The sequence below is a fragment of the Corvus brachyrhynchos genome, unplaced genomic scaffold (assembly GCF_000691975.1).
Source record: "Corvus brachyrhynchos isolate BGI_N302 unplaced genomic scaffold, ASM69197v1 scaffold94, whole genome shotgun sequence".
Classification (NCBI taxonomy): domain Eukaryota; kingdom Metazoa; phylum Chordata; class Aves; order Passeriformes; family Corvidae; genus Corvus; species Corvus brachyrhynchos.
The window spans coordinates 2,597,736-2,617,154 of NW_008238330.1; the positions used below are offsets into that span (position 1 = coordinate 2,597,736).

Consider the following 19,419-nt stretch of genomic DNA (forward strand, 5'->3'; position numbering starts at 1 on the left):
CTATGGAAAAACATGGGGCAACACTCAGTGTCAGGGCCTCCCCAGCTTTACTTCTCAGACCTTACCACAAGTAGATCCCCTGGTGACTTGGGCTCACCAACGAAAATTTTCTCTGCTTTGTAGGGCCCCAGGCCTGAGGGATCCTCTCTAGCATCACATAAATTTCTCATCTGACTGACAACTTCTTGCCATGATGATTGCAAAAGCAGATTAACAAGCATTCGCCAAATTTGAGAAGAAATCCTGAGGATGCTACATGAACCAGCTAGGTTTGGATGGCACATGCCCTGTCCAAACAGCTCAATCTTAACCAATGTGGGTAATGGAGTGAATAAACCAGACCAGTAGTTGAAATGTTTCCTAAAAATCACTGAAAAGAAAAAAAAAATTAAATTGCTGGCCTCACACAGTACCATCAATACATGACAGAAAGCAAGCACTTGGTTTCAAAGGGGTCATTAAGCCTTAAACTATCCACTTAACACAAGCGCCAGTAGCAATACTGGTCAAGTCAATGTTTGTGCATGATTACACTTCAAATTTAAATGTGAAGCTGTTCTACATAACAGGACCTGTGGAGACTTGTTTCTCTTTCTAATGGATTTAAATTGCCAATAAAACGGGGCCCAGGACAAAGACACAAAACAAGCTTCAAGAACAAACACGTATTTTCAAAACACCATGAAGTTATCAAGGGCATTTTGCATTGCCTGTCCAATGCACATAATTTAAAAGAAAATATTCATTAAAAATAAATAAAAATGAGGGGGAAGGAGCAGCTTTTGAATCAGATCATAGAAGGGACAGCCATCACACAGTGCTCTTCTCCACTCTTACCAGCTGTAAGATGCTTTCTTTCCTATGAAGCTTTGTCCAGAGGTGCGTTATCAGCCCTGAGAGTGCTCAGCCAACTGAAAACTTCTGGTGTTGGCAACAGGCGAGTGACTGGGCAAAGGAATACACCTATCCCAGCTCAGGACAAAATAAAGCAAACACAACATGCCCAAGACTGGCATCAGGTTCCTTGGCCAAGAAGAAGTGTCCACCGCTCCTGTTCATGGCTCAGTCTGGCCAGTTACAAGTATCCTTGTGATATAGTAGTTAAGCGTGGAAGTTGTGCACCACCTTTTGCAGGCTCCCCAGATATTGCAGGGCTACTGTTAGCTTATAAAGGCCTTTTGTCTTCAGAAATCACGTAAAATCCGCAAAGCAGCTACTGTCCTGAGATTCTGCCAACAGACCAACCCTCTTTCAATGGAAATAGGTTATGCACTCCTTAGGCCTCCATGGTATCAAATGCTTTAAAAAACAAAAGTAAGAATGGAGATGTAAATATCCCACCTGTTATCCTGGCATGCTGCAGAAAGTAGTGTCACTAAAAAAACACCCAAAACCCAGCCAAGAAACAACAACAAAAAGCAAACACCCAAACCAGCATTCCCTGTGCCATGTAGGTGCCTCAAAAATATCCTCTTTAAGTCTTCACCCGCAGTTGAATTTAGACAGCAGCAAAAAAACCTCATTTGTATTCAGCCAAAGGATTGCTGCTAATGCTGCAGAAAAACATAGTGCAGATTAATTCCCAATATTAATGAAAGCAGAATATCCTAGAGCTGTGAACTAATAAATACGCAGTCATGACCAATAATAGTTTACAGACAACATATAGTTCAAAGCTTTCAAAGTTTTTGCTTGTTTTCTTTTTCCCTGTTTTGTTTTCTATTGGTCCACAACTTAAAAACCCTGACAGACTTTGCAAGAAAACGCCATGGACAGATAAATTAATGGGACCTTAAGGAAGCAGTTATACAGTCCTCACCTAGAGAAGTTTTAACAGGGTGAATCATACCTAACCCAAACACAACCTCCCAGCTTATCAAGGAGGCTCAAACCCCTGCAGATGCCAGGCCGGGGCCAAAGAGCAAAGGCGCAGAGCTGAGCCAGCCTGCCAAGGTGAGTGGTGCCAGGAGCTGTGGGGCAGGCAGAGCCTTCCTCCCAGTGTGCCTGGACACCAGCTCCCAGATGGGCATCACCCACCTGGAGGACGTCCCAGCACAGCATTTGGCACTCGCGGGTGCCCACACACTCCTTGGAAAGTCAGAGGCAATTAATAATGGGTACATTTCCCCAAACCAGCGGATTTTATGGCAGTTTCCAAACGTGCACACACACACATTTTTTAGGACCCCAGCACTTAGATGTTGCTTTGGCTTCACGCAACCTTTGTTTTACAGCTAAGAAAATGAAGTCTCTTTAGCACGCACACCTTGTATTGCAGCACATAATTCTCGATAACACACAATTCCTCGGGGTTGGGGGGGTGGGGCTTAGACCATATCACATCTATAGAACAGTGCAGACAATTACGATACACAGATCCTGATTCTATAATCCTCTTTTGACTATCTCATGGGAAGTCCATTATTCTGATCCCTATACAGTCAAGTCAAACCCCAAACAAAACCAGAACCAAAGCTCTCCCCAAAATCCAGAGCTTGCTAAGGATTTGATACTTGAATTCAGGTAATTTTAGCGGCTCCTTGGTGTATCTTTTTCTTGGGCATACTTCTTCCAGCACTTATTCTGAGACACTATGCAAAAATCCCCTGCTTTATCTGCAACAGATTATGGTTTCCATGCAAAATTCCCTACTGCAGTTGCAGCGGCCTGAAATAAATACCCAAAACAACAAAAAGTAATTGGAAGACTATGGCATAGGACTTCTCTACAATGAATCATAAAGGACAAACATTTTTTTTTCTTTATTTTAAAAACAAGTCCTTTACACATCACAGCCTAGACTGGGAGCAAACCTGAAAGACTTGCATCCCTGCTTTTGAATATTGCTTTTCCTGGCTGTAGACCCAGGTCTGCTTTCAGACCTGAGCACAGCATCTCAGCATTTCAGCAGGGCTGCAGAAGATTTACTCAAGTAGAATGTGACCTTAGGTTTTCATATCAGAGTGCTACAGATACCTACACTGTCCCCTTTTCATACCTGTGCATGGTTAGCTTTAGATACTGTTAGCTTTAGATAACAGCTGCCCATGCAGCTGCCTGCAGTACAGGTAAATGTTTGCTATTCCTTCCTATAAATGAAAATATGCTAACAAACTTGCCTGGCTTTCAGAAGCCTCTGGTGTTTAACTTAGTCCATAGCTAAAGCAAGCTCTCTCTCTTTAGCACATCATGTTGCATACAATCAGGAAACACAGGAAGGGAACACATGCATTTTGAACTAGGAGTGCTAAGCATTATAAATAAATGTGGTGCAATGAAATATGGAGTCCATGAAATAACTTTCTAAACCTTGGGAAGCTCTCTCTCCCTGACATCAGTCACTCACTTCGTGCACAGGCTGAGTTATGGACAAAACACCATTTTCAGGTATCAACCCCACCTACCATCACACTCTTTAGGCAAGGCCCTGAACTTTATGTACCGAAATAATACCACTGCCTTTAATTTTAAAATTCAAAATAAGACTGTCCCCTCAATGTCTCTGTGAGCAGACGAACAAATAAATTCCCTACCTGGTTAAACCACTATGAATGGGGAACCCAGTTCCTCTGCCCCTGGGAGCTCCTTTCAGATAAACAGTCATCAGACTTCTAAGCTTTTCTGCCTCTACATCTCCAAAAACACTTTTAATATGCATCTCAAGCAGCTTGTTAAGAATCTGCTAGTGCTGGAAAGCATTCCCAACATAACATCGAGTTTATCATCAGAAGTGAGTGATTAATTAGGTATCAGGCAGACAGGCTGGATTTTTGAAGGTGGATATATATTTCTGAGATAAATCACTGCCTGCATTCAATTTTTGCTGTAGTACATTTAAAGCACTACATACAAATCACAAAATATATAATTAAAAACTCTGTTTTTGACTACAAACTGACTTCTTTTTGTTGTCTCAGGCAAATTATCATACATGGTACATGTCTGAACACCTTCACTACAAACCTATTCATTTAATACAGTACTGGGAACATGCATGAAATTATCTTTTATCCACTGGACTCCCCTGGCATATTTGTACCAGAACCAAATTGAGTTTCTGAAGAAACTTCTTGAGGACCCTCTTGATCAGTTTTTCTTATCCTTTGGGCAGCACCACAAAGGTGCTATTTCCAGTCGCAGGATACAGTCACTATTGCTGCCTTTAACTCAGTGTAACTTCCAAGTCCTTCTGGCATTTGTTCAAACAAAACATACTGAGACTGTAGAATGGTTATCAAGTATAAACCTGCTCCACCATCCTAAAGTAAGAGCGACAGTAAAGATAGATACCAAGAGAGAGAATCCATGAGGAAGATCAGAACAGGGATCACAGAGGAGGAATATCATCTTAAGTGCTGTGGGTTATACCAACAGTGAAGGTGTAAAAGGTAGAGGTTCAGAAGTCATCCCAAAACTGATCTTTCAGTGTTTGTGCCTACCTGACCCAAGCTAGGAAGGGAAAGCTGCCTTACAACCCAGCATGGCTTTCGTGCAAAACTGGTGAAATTTCAAAGGCATTTTAATGACAACCTATAGCTTCACCAGGGCTTGGGTTCAGCTCTGAACATTCAGCAGTGCAAGAAGCAGGGTCTTCTTACACCTCAGTGTCTTAAAAGGAAAACTCAAACAGGTTTACACTATTAGTTCAGACTAGCTTAAAACCTTTCCTAGTCTTTCCTAGGTCTCTTGCCTCCTCCTAAAACAATTACATTTTATAGTACAGAAACTTCTGTAATATACCACTCTAATGTACAATAGACAACCAAACATCTTTATATGCACACCCCTCAACACAGATTCCTTGCTATATCAAATACAGGTGATGCACAAATGTAACATGAAACCTTGTCCAAAATTCAAAACTATCCATAAATCAAAATTTCTGATACTTCCAGTTACTCATGACTTCCCTTTCAGTCATTTTCAGTGGCTCATTGTAGAGAAATGCCAAGTACCTGCCCTCACCATGCACGCCCTACAAAAGTGTCACCACTGGAGCCTCTCAAAACCACCACTTCCTTTTACAATGTAACTTTTGTCACCTGTAAAACAAGACTGTTGAATCTGCACAAACTCTAGCCCTTTACAGAACTCAGCTGATTTCAAAGGGATTGCACAGACTTGAAATAATGCATCTGTCAAAGAGCTTGCTGAATTAGATCTATTGCTACTTATTTCCATTAAGAACTTTTCTCAACTTCTGAACAAATTCATGCTCTCCTTCCACCGTAGCATTCACCAAGTGTGAAGTTCCTACTCTCACTTTAGCTACATGCACTTTAAAAATCTGTCTAATGTACTTTTATAACCGCTACATAGACGGGAGCTGCCTCAGTACCGGGTGGCACAGCAGTTGCTGTGGTAACACCGTTTTTTCTTATATGATAAAGCAAGAGTGCCAGAGGCTTCTATGTACTAAGAATTACATATTAACAGATCTTCTTAGGCCTATAGTAAATATTTCTCAGGAAGTGAGGGAGAGGTGTATGCTACACACACACACGGCTTCTTTGCAAGAGCTCCCATGCAAAAACTTTGGCTTCAACACATTCAGTGTGTGAGGAAAATGCCACTCAACTCCATCAAGTTCATTCCAGCAAGTTTAGAGATACTTCGTTTTTGCTAAACCATGAGACCACTGCTTTGGCTGGCAGAAAACAGTGCCTGAAGCCATAGCACTTAACAGAGCCTAAAGAATTCACCCATATTAAATCACATCCAAAAATGTATCTAGAAACAATCTTTTAGGAAAAGAAAGTGGAAGGACAATTACCAGAATATGTACTTACTAGACTTACTTGCCTTACCCAGGCAAAAGACTCATTTCAAGTTACAACACTGATACCATAAAATCTTGGGATGTGATTATCATCTTACCTTCTGTTTTGGGAGAATTACTTTTTGGCATAGTGTTCATAGAACACAGTGGGGTATTCCATATCAGACTTTCCCTTTAAACTAGATGAGAAGAGTTTCCTTAGGCAAATAAAGTAATAAAAAAACCTGAACCTGCAGTGGCAGGCAAAATATCCAGAGACTTCAAAGGGATATGATGCCTACAGTTTGCTGGACTGAGCCTGAAGAGAAAATGCATGTCCCTGCTGCAGTGCTACTGTAACTGAGAAGCAAGAGTTCCAGATTTTCTTCTCTCTCCTCCAGCTCTCCATAATTTTACCTATTCCATAAGCTTCCATGCATATAGCTGCAATGCCTTTTTTTGAAGTTGCATGTTCTGAAGCTGGGGAGCCAAATAATTTTGAGGCCCTCCTTGAATTCCACTTTACCACCCACTGTAAAATACATCAGGAAGGTGGAGATGGAGCAAGCAATTTTATCGATGGGCCATTCAAGATCATTAACTTAAGAATTATATTTTTCTGGGGTAAAGAACTCCTGAAGCTGTGTAGGTGGAGACTGGAGAATACATTTGCACAAGATACCTTCCTACCTCTACCATCACCCCCTAAAGAAAATAAAGCAAATAAATATGGGCAAGCAGTAACTCTAGGAGGACAGACTTTGTGCCTATTTAGCACATTTCTGTTCCCCTCCTTCCCAGAGTATAAAAATGAAACTCCACCTACAGGCAGGTAAACCAGCTCCTCCTTTCTATCCCATGCTGCAGAGGTGGAAAGTCCATGTTCAACTCTTCATTAATGTTTTGCATTATCAATGCATCTGCATTGGATATATTGAATATCACCAATGAAACATGAGAGCTGGAGCAATTCACTGCTTGACTAAACTAATGACATATTTTCCTGCTCTCCTCACTGCATTATCAGTGCAGTATTAACAGCTGTGTTGCTTAATGCACTGTTAAATACCCTGTGTTATTTATTTTCTTGCAAAAGAACTTCCTTCTCTTCCCACTTTGGATTAAAGCCCATTTTGCATCACACTGTGGCCAATAATTTATCTAACTAATCATGTGGAAGGGATGAGAGGAATAAAAAGGAGATAGGAAGGTAGTAGCTGTGAAAACAAATTGAAAGGGACCATACATTGACACAGCTTGTAAGTTATAAACAAAATTTAACTGCTTCTGCACCTCTTTTTTTAAATGGAGTACTCATGCTTATGAAACTAATTAAGCCTTTTTAATGTTCATGTTCTAATAATTGTAATGCCAAAAACCCCACAGTGAAAGCTAACAACAGAGTAGAAATACAGTAAACTTAAACTATTTTTTAATTTTCATACAAACCCTGCACTGATACTGCCTATTTCTGCTGACCTAGTGAGCACCCGGCAGAGGTAATGAAAAAGTGCCTGTCCGCTACACACAGGAATCACAGATGCAAACCCACCTCAGCCCAAGCCAGGTAAGGGATTTCTGGGAAGCTACAGCAATTGTGGACCTGAGTCATTAATTTTTAGCTGACAGTATTTTTTATTATTATTAGAGTTATTACATCTTCAGAGTGAAAGTCTTATTTCATGAAATTACATAAACACAATTGATGGTAGCAAGTTATTGCAGGACCTGAAGACATCCACTGGCAATCTAACAATGGATGGAATCCTTGTTGACAATTTTACAAAAGCTTTTATCAGAGTTTATGGGCCATTAAGCCCAACAGTGTGATTACCAGTATGATATCATCCCTCTCCGTAGTACAGTGTTGGCCCACAACAATCCGTTTTCTAATCCTCTCTATTATAATCAGTCCGTTTACTCAGAAGTCATATGTTTGCTATTTCTGAAATGATCCAAGTCTTTGAAACTGTATTTTAGTCCACAGATAGGATCCAAAAGGTATCATACTAAACCAGCATAAAATAGCCCTTCTTTCAAATTCCAACAACCAATTCAGATTTTCTCTTCACAAGTTGAAACACAAAATACAGATGTTAGCTAAGCCTACCTACATCGAATTACATGATACAGGCAATACAATAAAAGAGGGAATATTTCTCTCCAGAACATCAAAGGATTCAGTTCTTGACCCCAGTTTGTCATTGACACCCTTCCATGCCCTATGCTGTCAGGAATTAATTTGGCTTGTAGTAACTAATGACCAGACAAAAAAGAAACAGAGAAGGTGTTAATTAGCTATTTTTACTCTTAATTCACTGAATAACACGTGCTCATTGATGCAAACCAGACTGCTGCTGTTCAAATCAAGATGACCCTCATTTAGAAAAAGGGCCTGTTCTTCCTTTTTTGCACATGCTAAGTCTTTCATGCGTCATCGAGAATTATCTGTACATACTGATTGGGAGCATCTTACACACGGCTGAACACAAACTTCCTTGGTGCTGGATTAGTTCATCTACCATAGACAACTGTGATAAACTGATGCTGCCTAGGGGATCTGGAAAGAGAGAACAAGAGCAGATCTGAAATAATAAAATCATTAACAAGAGCACCTTGCAGAGCTTATTAGGTAGGAAACAGACTGACAATACCATTGTTCAACACTTAATTACTTTTTGAAGACCAGATGGAAATAAGAGAGCATTTCAGTGGTCATCCTTTCAAATCCCAAACAAAAAGACAAATATCAGACTGATCCATTAACTGGGCATGTATCCTAACACAGATGTTTTAATAAATAATCAGATCCGACCAGATAACTGAAGATGCTCAAATTTTGACTTCACCTCCTGCTGTAGACTTCCTCACTGCAAGAGGTCAAATTAGGAACTACAAATTACTTTTATATCGAATTAAAACTGCTGCAACTCCACTACTTATCCTCACAGGTAGGTGGAAGCTGAACACACAACATAAATCTCTCTTGCATGCTTTCCCTTCCTCTGTGAAATACGTGTCCCTGCTCCTACTCTCGAAGACTGGACTCTTGCCATTAATTTCAGGGTAGTGATAATGGCATCAGTACCTACCCAGATGGTACAAACATGACAATAAAGGCAAAGTATGGCACTAACACCACCTTGCAAGCACCTCACTCAGTCTGCTGCACAGACACCAGCTCAATTCTCCTATTGACCTTACTCTGCTAGACAAGTGAAACTTCAAATGGATGCCTGTGCTCTGTCCCAACATGCTTTGGGTACACAAGGACCAGCTAGAAGGGGGTTTTTCATTAGAAAGCCTAACACCAAATGGTCCATTTGTACAGGCAATCAGTGCCCTGCTGGCCTTTGTGTTTCACTACACCGCCAGTCTAAGCATCCTGATACCAGTCAGAATTCAAATATGGAACCTGAGGTGGAAAAAACTCTCTTCCTGGGCATAGTTCATCTTCTGTTCACATTACCACAGGTCTCCATTAGGAAAGACCTGCGTCAGTACCTGAGGGAGGGGAGATGTGACTGTTACTAGGTTTTCTGACAGCTTGGTTTTCAGGGAGTGTTTTCAGAGTCAGACTAAGGGAGAGAAGTCAGAGTCACACTTCCACCACTTCCCAACTCTCATCAAATGCCAGGGGGCCCACGTCCAACACACTGCTCTGTGGTGCAAAACCCATGTTCATGCGGAAACCTAACAGCTTCAATTATGGTCTAGCTGTGACAAATCAGCTTCCAGAGTCAAGATTTTGCCAACTAACAGTTCTGCTTCCAAAAAATTTGGTTTGTTTTGTTCTGGTTTAATCGGTTTTTCACTTGGGGTTTTCTGTTTGTTTTTAATGGGAAAGAAAAAAAAAAAAGGCATATACTTGCTGCTGAACTAGTCTGAAGAGCAGTAAAACAAATTGAATCCTGTTCAAGAAGTGAGAATGTAAAACTTCCATTCATGAGAAATAGATTGCAGTAAAAAAAAAAACCACTGCACTCCTGTAACAGCTTTTTGACTAAAGGCGCTTACTGCTCAGCAGTTTGCAAAACATTGTGCCAACCAGTCACCCAGAGACTTGAGGATACCTCCCCCACATTGTGGGGGAAGGTTTCCTTGTCTTCATGTGCCCAGTAGATGATCTGTGAACCTTCAGATTTAACACGTGAGAAGCAAATTTGTCAAACATTAGTCATGTCTACTCATATCACAGCTGTCCCTTCCCAATGATTAAAAGAAATGAAGGTTTTATTTTTCTACCAGCTTCTAAATGTTGTACAGAATTCACCACCAATGCCTTCAGGGTAGGAGAACCGTAACTTCCACTCACAGAAGAAAGAGTGATCACATATGCAAAATGGTATTTTTATCTGGCACTGAAGATCTGGTATCTTCATTATTGTGAAAGTCTCCTTTATCAAATAGGTATCCCCTTGTGTCTAATGTACCTTTCATGCTATGTTAACTGAAAAAGTTGGAAAGACACGTGATAGCCAAATTTTCTCCTGAATAGAGCAGATGATCACTTGGCCAGCAGGCCCCAAATCTTACCTATTCTCCATATCCCCTTCAACCAGAGCTACTTATTGCCTTTGATAGTCCAGGGTGTATTTCTTAAATTAATATTGCTTTGTCCATGGTACAAACAGGTATGACAGAGTAGTAAAATGACCATGCATTTTTTCAAAACACTGTTTTCACAACACCAAAACCACTTGGGATTTTTCAATTTGATAATATAGCCACTTAAAATTAAGACAAACTATAAAATAACCATGTCTGGAAACAAAGGCCAAGACCTTTTCTTCCTTGTCTTCTACACTGAATTGCAATGCTCTCATTCCAAGTCCAACAGCAGAAGTTGCAGGTAACCCATGAAGCACATCCTCTTGGAAACACCAAGGACAGCACGTAATCCATGAACATGTCTGAGAAAAGCAGTTTTCTGCACCTCTGGTTATGCACATCCATGGGAGTTGATGGCCAAGTAAGAAATGAAGGAAAGCTAAGACTGCAGCAACTGTAAATACTGGGGAAGCACTGAGAATTGCCTGCTACAATTAGAGAAAATGGAGGTGCCCTCGGCCAGGTGACTTCTTTTTCCTGTTAAGTATCTGTTTGCAGAAAATTCGCATGAAAACATAAGTGTAGAAGATACAGCACGATGCCACCTGTGCAAAACAAATGTGCACCTCATTTTAATGTAAGCTCTGGTTAAGTGGCTTGTGTTGAAATGCTACCTAGCATTCCAAGTGTAAACCAGCTTAATCATATCTATTGAAAACCACATAATAAATAACATGAAATATGCAGCATGCCATCCTAATTGCAGAGGCTGTCTCACTTACTAGAAGTCATTTATTTATTCAAATGACTTGAGCTACGTGATTCAATCTGAATCATGGGAACTAGTTACTGATTTGTGAAAACAGCCTCTTACTTCTTTGCTAAAGGCATTGTTGAAATAACTGACCCAACTGCTAAAACAAGCTTCTTCCTTGAACCCTGCCTCCTTCTTTAGTCTTACCTCCTGAGTAAACTTCAGAAAACATCATTGTTCTACAAAAACACTGTGAACTTAATTAAAAAAAAAAAATTAATTCCAGTGTAATGAATTACTTAATGCAATGGAAAAATTGGTATTTTCAAGATCAAACCATTGCTTAGTAATAGGGAGCTGCACATGCAACCATAATTTCACCTTGCAGAATGGAAGTACACAGCTCTCAAGAAGAAACATCCACTGCCTCAAATGTGAATCAAACTCGACTTTCAGAATTGCACATACATCTGAGATCTTAATGGGGGGAGGGGGAGTGAATACATATCCCCAGACAGAAGCAGCTACAATGGGTTTATTTTTTGGTTGGTTAGTTTTAGGGATTTTTTTTAAAGTTAGGCCTTGCAAACATGAAAATTGCCACCATAACTGTGCTGCAGCTACATAGAAAGCATAACTCAGGAAACAATTCAGACTTTACATCTGCTTACACCTAACCTCAATTTGCAGCTACTGTCTCACACTGCTGTTATTTCAGGAGGTGCCGGGGCTTCCCTGGGGCGTCAGAGCAAGGGGCCAGGCATGCTGAGCCCTACCACAGGCAGGGAATGAGCACACTTCAGTCGCCAGGAGCCAAGCCAGATGCATGCCACCATAGGTCACCTCATTCCAGGCTCCAGACAGCCTCCATCAAGGGACATGTCCCCAGGGAAGGACACACAGAATTCTGGGCCTTCAGGAAAGTGAAGGAATGATGCTCCACATGAGACATTTTTCCAAAGCTTGTGAATAAGCCCCAAGTAGGATGCTGGTTACCTTCAACTCCAGGCAGTGTTTATCCTCAGCTTGGGCATGGGGTGAGAGGCCAAAATACTAGCAGCCAACTGCATCAGTGGCCAGATGTGTTGCCTCAGGCAAGCATTCAAAGTCTCTGTGGTTTCGATCCCTTGACTCATGATAGGTAAAACAATACTTTTCCCGATCTAGGAAAAGTGCTGGGCGAGCTCACAGTGCCCCAGTGCCAAGAGTGGCCAATTTCCAGGGCTTTCCTGGTTATCTTCATGTTTACTGCAGAATCTGCTGATGGGAAGGCAGGGATTATGCCACCATGTTCTGATTACCAAACATACAAACCCTGTTCCCACAAAGTGATAATTTTCTTCTTATAAAAGCCAGAGCTAAAATACTACTATCCTGTCATCAAGACAGCTGGTTTATATCCTCTTCTTCCTTCCTTCCTTCCACCTCTTCCCCAGAAAACATCCTGTCTGACATGGTCCCTGCCGACTCATCCAACCTCACTGGTCTCGGCGCCCAGAAGGAGCCGTCTACCCCAGCAGAGTTCTAACACAACTGCCTTTGCTGACCCTGAACATTATTAGTTTCTCAGTTTGGGATGGAGGGGACTGGCAAATCCCCCACTTTTCCAAGGAGCTGGAGGATACTCCTGGGGGGGGCTTACCCACCCTTCACACAGCACCTTTGCAAGGGAAAGCAACCAGAGAGAGCTAACCGCTAGACAAGAAGGCTTTTAACCCACACAGAAGCGTGGCTGGCCCTTGGGGCATTGCTACTGCTCAGCAGCGTCACCCTGCCTGCCCAGAGCCCCAGCCCGCCTGCTCCTGCACCTCCAGCAAGGAGCCTGCAAGCCTCGGGCTCCTCTGGAACTCAGCAAGGTAAGGTGAAGGCGCCAAACATGCGGAGTCCAGGGAGGCAGTGGACACCAAGCTTCTTTTAATTTACACATATTTATTTATCTCCATTTCATTATTTTTACTATTTCATTGTTTCAATTGATGGAAATAGAAAAAAGTTATCACAAGTATTTTGGCTTCATTAATCTCAATGTTCAGAGAGATCAGAGCAGAACTATTAATGTGTATACAAATGACAGTTTACCCCACTCCCAAAACCTTAATTTTACGAGCCAAGCTCAGCTAACACACCTTGACCAAAATCTAAGTGGGAGAGAGGTATAAGAAAATCAAGTGGTATTCTGATATTTTCGAAATAAACCTGCAAATTTTCATTTCAAACATTTCATTTTGTTTCTTACCCAACTTGAAAAAAAAATGGTCTCAGGTCAAATTTGATCTTCCAGATGATACTAAAACAGGGCTTTTTTTCTTGGTGTTTTGTTGCTGGTTTGTTTTTTTTTTTCTTCACTTCACCTCACTTAAACCACCCCTGACATACTTGTTTCAGTATGACTGGAAGTTATTCTTTTTTTCTAGGTTTTTTTTTCCTCTTCAACCACTGAAACAAACAAAAGCCACCCGTGATTCAATGCACACTGCTAGTAGAACATGCATGTGAACACGTAGATGTTTACTTTCAGGTACGCAGATGTGCTGAGCAGATCAAGGCATGCTGGCAGAAGGAGGATCCTTGCATCTGCCTTGCACAGATCTGTCAACAGGCAAAACACACTTTGCATTGAAGCTTCAAAATGAAAGCTCACACATCCCTATGAGATACACAAATCCAGTGCTTCTCCCTCCTAACTATGCCTTCAGTTCATTAAAAAATAATTTTAAAAAGGTGTGTTGGGGTAGCACTTGCACTTGTTAGCTCAATGGCCAACCCACATGGCAGCATCTTTTCACTCTGGTCATCAGAAAGATTTCCTGTTTAAACACACAATCTCACAGGTAGGTTTCTCCTCTTTCTTCCTTTGAGCAATCCTCAATAACATTAAGCAGCAAGCACAAGACCCACACCAACACTTTCTCCCTATAAGACAAACTACGAAGTCGTGTTGCAGCTCTTAATAAATAACCATCTTGCTTCAGCAGAAATAGACATTTATTTTGGTCCAACTTCTCTGTACAGAGGATTACATCTTTTTTTTCCATATTTCCTTTAAGAATTACTTCTTCTGCACATACTAATGCCAAATATTCTGTAACTATTTCTGAAATAAAAAAAAAAATACACTATTACTCAATACTGTTAGGTCAGCAGAATTCAGCCATAAAAAAGGAAGCATTACAATTCTGTTTGTCATAGTTGGAAGTCAAGAAGTAACATAACCAGAATGGACTGAAACACCACTACATCTCATACTGTACCTACTAATAGTGTTCCTGGAAGTTCCTAGAAGAAGGGGCACAGGAGAAGGTCAAATCCATATGTACTTAACCAGATCAGTGTGTACTGTATTAAGCTGAACAAGGACTGTCAAAGTCCACACAAAACATCAAGCAGTGGATTTCCACACTGTGTACCATTAATCCCTGGAAAAACATCATTCACCTGAACACTTTCTACCAACACCTACACAATGCTGGTAAGCCCATGTTGCAGGCTCTCCATGCCCTCATGCATTTCTTGAGCTCTCTAAAGCCATCAGGTATGAACAGCAGTGGTCCTCAGGAACGGAGGATTTCTGATCAGTCACATCCAACACAGATCTTAGACCACCCTCAACACCAGAGGCATGTAGCATTGCATCAGCCTTGTTTGAAGAGTGCATCCCAGTGGTGAGGGCCCCCTTGTCATTATCCCTGCTCCCCTGCCATAAACCTCAGCGTCACACAGCCCCTGGCCATGGTCTCTCTCACAGGTGCTGGGTGAAGCACTGCTCAAGATCCAGAGAGGCAAATTCTGCACTTAAAAAAAGATGTGTTGCTCAAGCTAACCTTGAGGTGAGTGTGAGACAGGCGACTATCCCTGTCAGCGCAGAAACTGCTGCTCGAGAGGTCATTGCACGCTACACGCCTCCTACAACTGCAGGAATCAAAAAGTGAGAACAATCCTTCCACTGAGAAGCAAATAACAGCTCTGCTGCATTTCCTAATAACTTTCTCTTTCTGATAAAACGAGCAATTTCCCAGCTGAGTGTGATTCCTGTGCCAGAATCCTGAGCCCTGACTGACAGAAGTTCATTTTCTGCTAGTAGATGCTCAAGGAAAGCAGTACAGCAGAATGGGGGTTTGAGAAATTATAAACACAAGTAGAAAGTGCCTAATGCAATTCACACATTTCCAAAATGACAATTATTCTGTCTAGAAAGTAATCTTTTTACAGAATTAGACTTCACCCCCGTTTTGACTAATCTAGATTTATAAAGGTTTGTCAGCCAGGTCACCCCAGGAAGTGTTCCTAATATAGAGCAGCCAAAAGATGCTTTTGTGAGTACAGCCAGTTCTGGCTCCCTCAAATAAAGTTCTACAAGTGAAATCTGTGTTACACAAACCCTTTTGCAATACAGATCCAAGTCTAACATGAGATTTAACACAAGTTCTCGTACCCGTAAATGTTGGTGCTTATAACACGCTGACACCAATTTTGAGTATCAGTTCTTTCTGGGATAATCCACTCCCATACACAGCGTGACTGTACTCTCTGATGCACACATACTACTGAAACCTGGACTAGAGCAAGAGTTTGTAGCAACATCAACAGTTTCTATGCAAAACCATTCCATGAAGGTACTGTCATCCTCCCTAAAAATGAAGTAAACCTTCCACTAGGCTTGTTTCTGAAGAGCTATTAAGCAACGGCAGTTTGTGCTCAAGGAAGATAAGGACACCTTCTGAAGGAACTGGTTTGGCTAGTCAGCTATCTTGCTGCTAAAGCTAGCATATCCCAGTGATTTCGGTGATACATGGATACCTAAATGCAAAAGTCAGCCCTGAGGACTATAATGGCATTGTGCGACACTCCGCAAAAGTCTCTCTTTATAAATTAACAAATAAATTACAATGGACTACTCTGATTGTAAAGTCTTGAGGGCATTGATCTTGATTTCCTATTTATCTGCAAATCTCTTAATATACTCTTGATGCAAGAAATAACAATTTGTATTTACTAGCACTTCAGCATCTACTTTGCTCACCATACACACACACACTTTGCTGAGATGCCAAACTCTCTTGCAAAATGTCGCACATAGTCACTGTATTTTGCAGATTGACTGAATTAAGGAGATGAGTGCTAGCATTTCACCTTCCCTTCCCTGCTCTTAATGATGTGATTTGGGTTTTGTTCTTAAGCATTCACACACTGAGGCATTGGAGTAAGAGCAGCTCTACACTCAACATTATTTATTTATTTCTATTATCTCACCAAATTGGACCGCATCAGTATCTAAGTTTCCATTTCTCCAACTGTATTTACCATCAAGATTGCAGAGATTTATTTTAGTTTCCAAATCCAAAATTGTTTGGTCATTTACCAAGGAGAATAAAAAATAATAAATGGCTGCACAGACAAGACCTCACATAATAAATACATACACAAACATAACTAGCTCCTGTCCACATAGAAAATTCCACTTGTGTCAGTGGTAACACAAACACAGGAATGAGAGAACAGTGTACCAGCTCTCCCAGGATTGTAACAGGAGTATGAGACATCCTTCACCTGATACCAGGTAGACAGAGAGCCCTGTTGATTCCTCAGCCAAGCTGTGGATGTGTGGGCAGACCCCCACTCCTGAGGGGCCCCCACAGCAAGCACAACTCACAGGCTTCTCCTGCCAGATCTCTGCTCCACAGAGCAGTGGCCAGGTTACACTGAAGTGCATCTAAAAAGACACTGGATGCTTGCATGGAACTGGATCAAGCTCTGCACAATCCAAAGACCCATCTACTTGTACATACCTGTCACAAGTAATCACAGAATAATACACAGTGCAGAAACTACACGACAAGGTAAAGGGCAGACTCAATGTAAGTGCACACACAGCCCACACGTAAACACTGCACAGGATATTTCACTTCACGCGGACAAGAATACTTCAATATCCTTAAAGAACTTAGTCCTTTGTATAAGACTCCAGGTACAGAAAGCTACTACAGTCCACTCTGGCAGCTCCCGAGCTGCCCACCATGCCTGCGTGCACGCTCCCGACATGGAGCAGCACACACCCATCATGGAGCAGCACACTCCCATCCCACAACGGCTGCAGCTACAGATCAAAACTAGAGATATAAAACCAATACACAGCAACAAAAAGCAATTTACTAAACCGTAGCACTGTCACTGAGCACTGGCACACAAAAAGGACATGGGTCAAATGCATCCAGCATAAGTGGCATGCCAGCCATCACAGGTATATTTATCTCAGGTACCACTGAGCAGGCCACCCAGGGTACATTAGTGGAAATCTGGATTAGTTCCACTGTGGTCAATGTCGGTCAACATCAGAGCAGGTAGATAGAGGCGGGCATTGATCCCTGTGATGAGGGTACTTCAATTTTGAGCAATGCTGTTTGGTTCTGGAATATGCTCAAGTAGGCTTCTTTTTTGTATCTTAATGACTACAATGTTATAACAAAACCAGTTTTCTCTCATCCATATTCAAGAAAATTCTTTCTACAATTTTGGGAAAAGGCACAATTATATTTAAATTTCCATTCAAACATTATGTTGATCAGATTTTGTAGGCTGATTCTGATGTTCTTCTAACAGTTGCCCAGGCACCTTTTTTGGTTTTTTGAGACATCTCCTTTTGGTAATAGAATAAATCTGGTTGAAATTTTTAAAAATGTCATTTCACATGCAATTTGAACTTGTAAAAATCCACAAAACTTGGTCTTAAAACTCAGAAGTGTTGTGTATATTTATGACAGCACATTTACTTTCAGCATTACTCTGAATTCTGATGCTAGGTCCTATCATTTGACCAAGGAGGCAGTCCCCAACATACACTGATCCTCTACTACCTCTTGGACCTGTTGCTTCAAATAAGTATCTCACAATTCTCAGATGCTGCTTCATTTTGTACCTCTGAGTAATTTTCTTGCTTATCTTCAAGTGTAGGGAGAAACTAATAAAGTCCAGTCAATTGATTAATGCTTTCTGAAGAAATCCTTCTGCCTTCACCTGTGCCACTGAGCCTCCAGCTCTTACCAGAGGAACAGTTACTTGCTGATACAACATCCCGAGAATAACCTCTATTGCATTTATCACGTAGCTGTTGATTATTTAGTAATCCTCAAAAAACTGACAACCTCCTAAGCTTGTGAGACACAGAATTAAACATTATAAACAAGGTACTTCTTTCACTCTTTACATATTCTACAGGGCATGTGCACCTGAGACTGCATCTCAAAAGACTTTTAACACAGGCAGAGCAGATGGGAGGCACTTCTCATCAGCTTCAAAGGGTGAGGAAAAATAAATAAATAAAAAAAAAAGGGGAAAGAAAAACTGCCCATGTTACATCAACAACAGGTATGAACTTGATTTCTGGAACAAGAGAATCTTTCCGCTTTTTAAAGGTTGTGCAACTAGTTCTTTTGGATGGGGTGTTCCTCACTTTCAGGGCGTCTTTACAGTCCACAGTCACGAAAGACTAACTCAGTTGCTCTAAGCCATGCAATCAGCTCTTCTAGAAAGCAATAGTTCTCTTTTCCCCCTTTTTCTTTAAAAAGAATGAAAGGAAAAAAAGAAAAACCAAACCACCCAAATCTGCATTTTTTCCTCTGGCTGGCAGATTTCCAAGATAAAGAGGACTGCTCTCCGGCTGGAACAGCAGCCGGGGCCTGCTCTCCAAACTCACAAAAGAGAACACCACACACAGAGAAAAAGCGACGGGGCTGACCAGCCAGAAACGTCTTCTCACCCTCTGAAGCAATTTCTCCAATTAAGAAGGAAAACCCAAGCACCCGCGGCAGCCCCACGCCCCGGCCCCTGTTCCCACGCACCGAATCCACATGAAGCTTCCTCCCTTTTCAGTCACCCCTCCCCAGGTGCATACTTCTTTCTGTTATTACTGTGACTATCTTTGAACAGGACAAGCGGAGGTGTCCGGGTCACAGCGACGGCGGGTTACCGGAGCGGTGCTTACTCGGGAACCCCGCGGCTTTTCCCCGCCGCCGCGGTGCAGGGGAGCCGGGAGCGGCTCTGCTGGGCTGAGCCGCGGAGCGCGCTCCGGGGAGCGACTGGGCAACGTGGGAAGGGGGGAAGTAGAAAAAAGAAACACTAAAGGAGAGAAGCACAACAGATGAGATGTGCCAAGGCTTATTCCCTTTTATTTCCTCCACCCCCACAAAAGAAAATAAGCCAAGAATCAGGAAGTCAGGGCTGCGTGATCGCTGCTATAGGTTTGGTTTTCTCCCCGTTTCTCCTCTCTCTCTGCTTTTGGGGTGGGTTTTTTGTTTTGGTTTGGTTTTTTTCTTAGGGAAATAAGTAGTTGGGACTTTCCCTCCGCCGCTCCCCACGGGAG

General features: G+C 41.8%; 1 long non-coding RNA gene across 1 annotated transcript in view; it reads left to right on the forward strand.

Moving 5' to 3' along the window:
- Window positions 1–18,897: 18,897 nt before the first annotated feature.
- Window positions 18,898–19,419, forward strand: part of LOC108446832 — a 4,983-nt gene continuing 4,461 nt past the window's right edge. The window contains exon 1 of the long non-coding RNA XR_001862145.1: window positions 18,898–18,943. This is a non-coding gene — a long non-coding RNA (uncharacterized LOC108446832). The remainder of the gene's footprint in view (window positions 18,944–19,419) is intronic.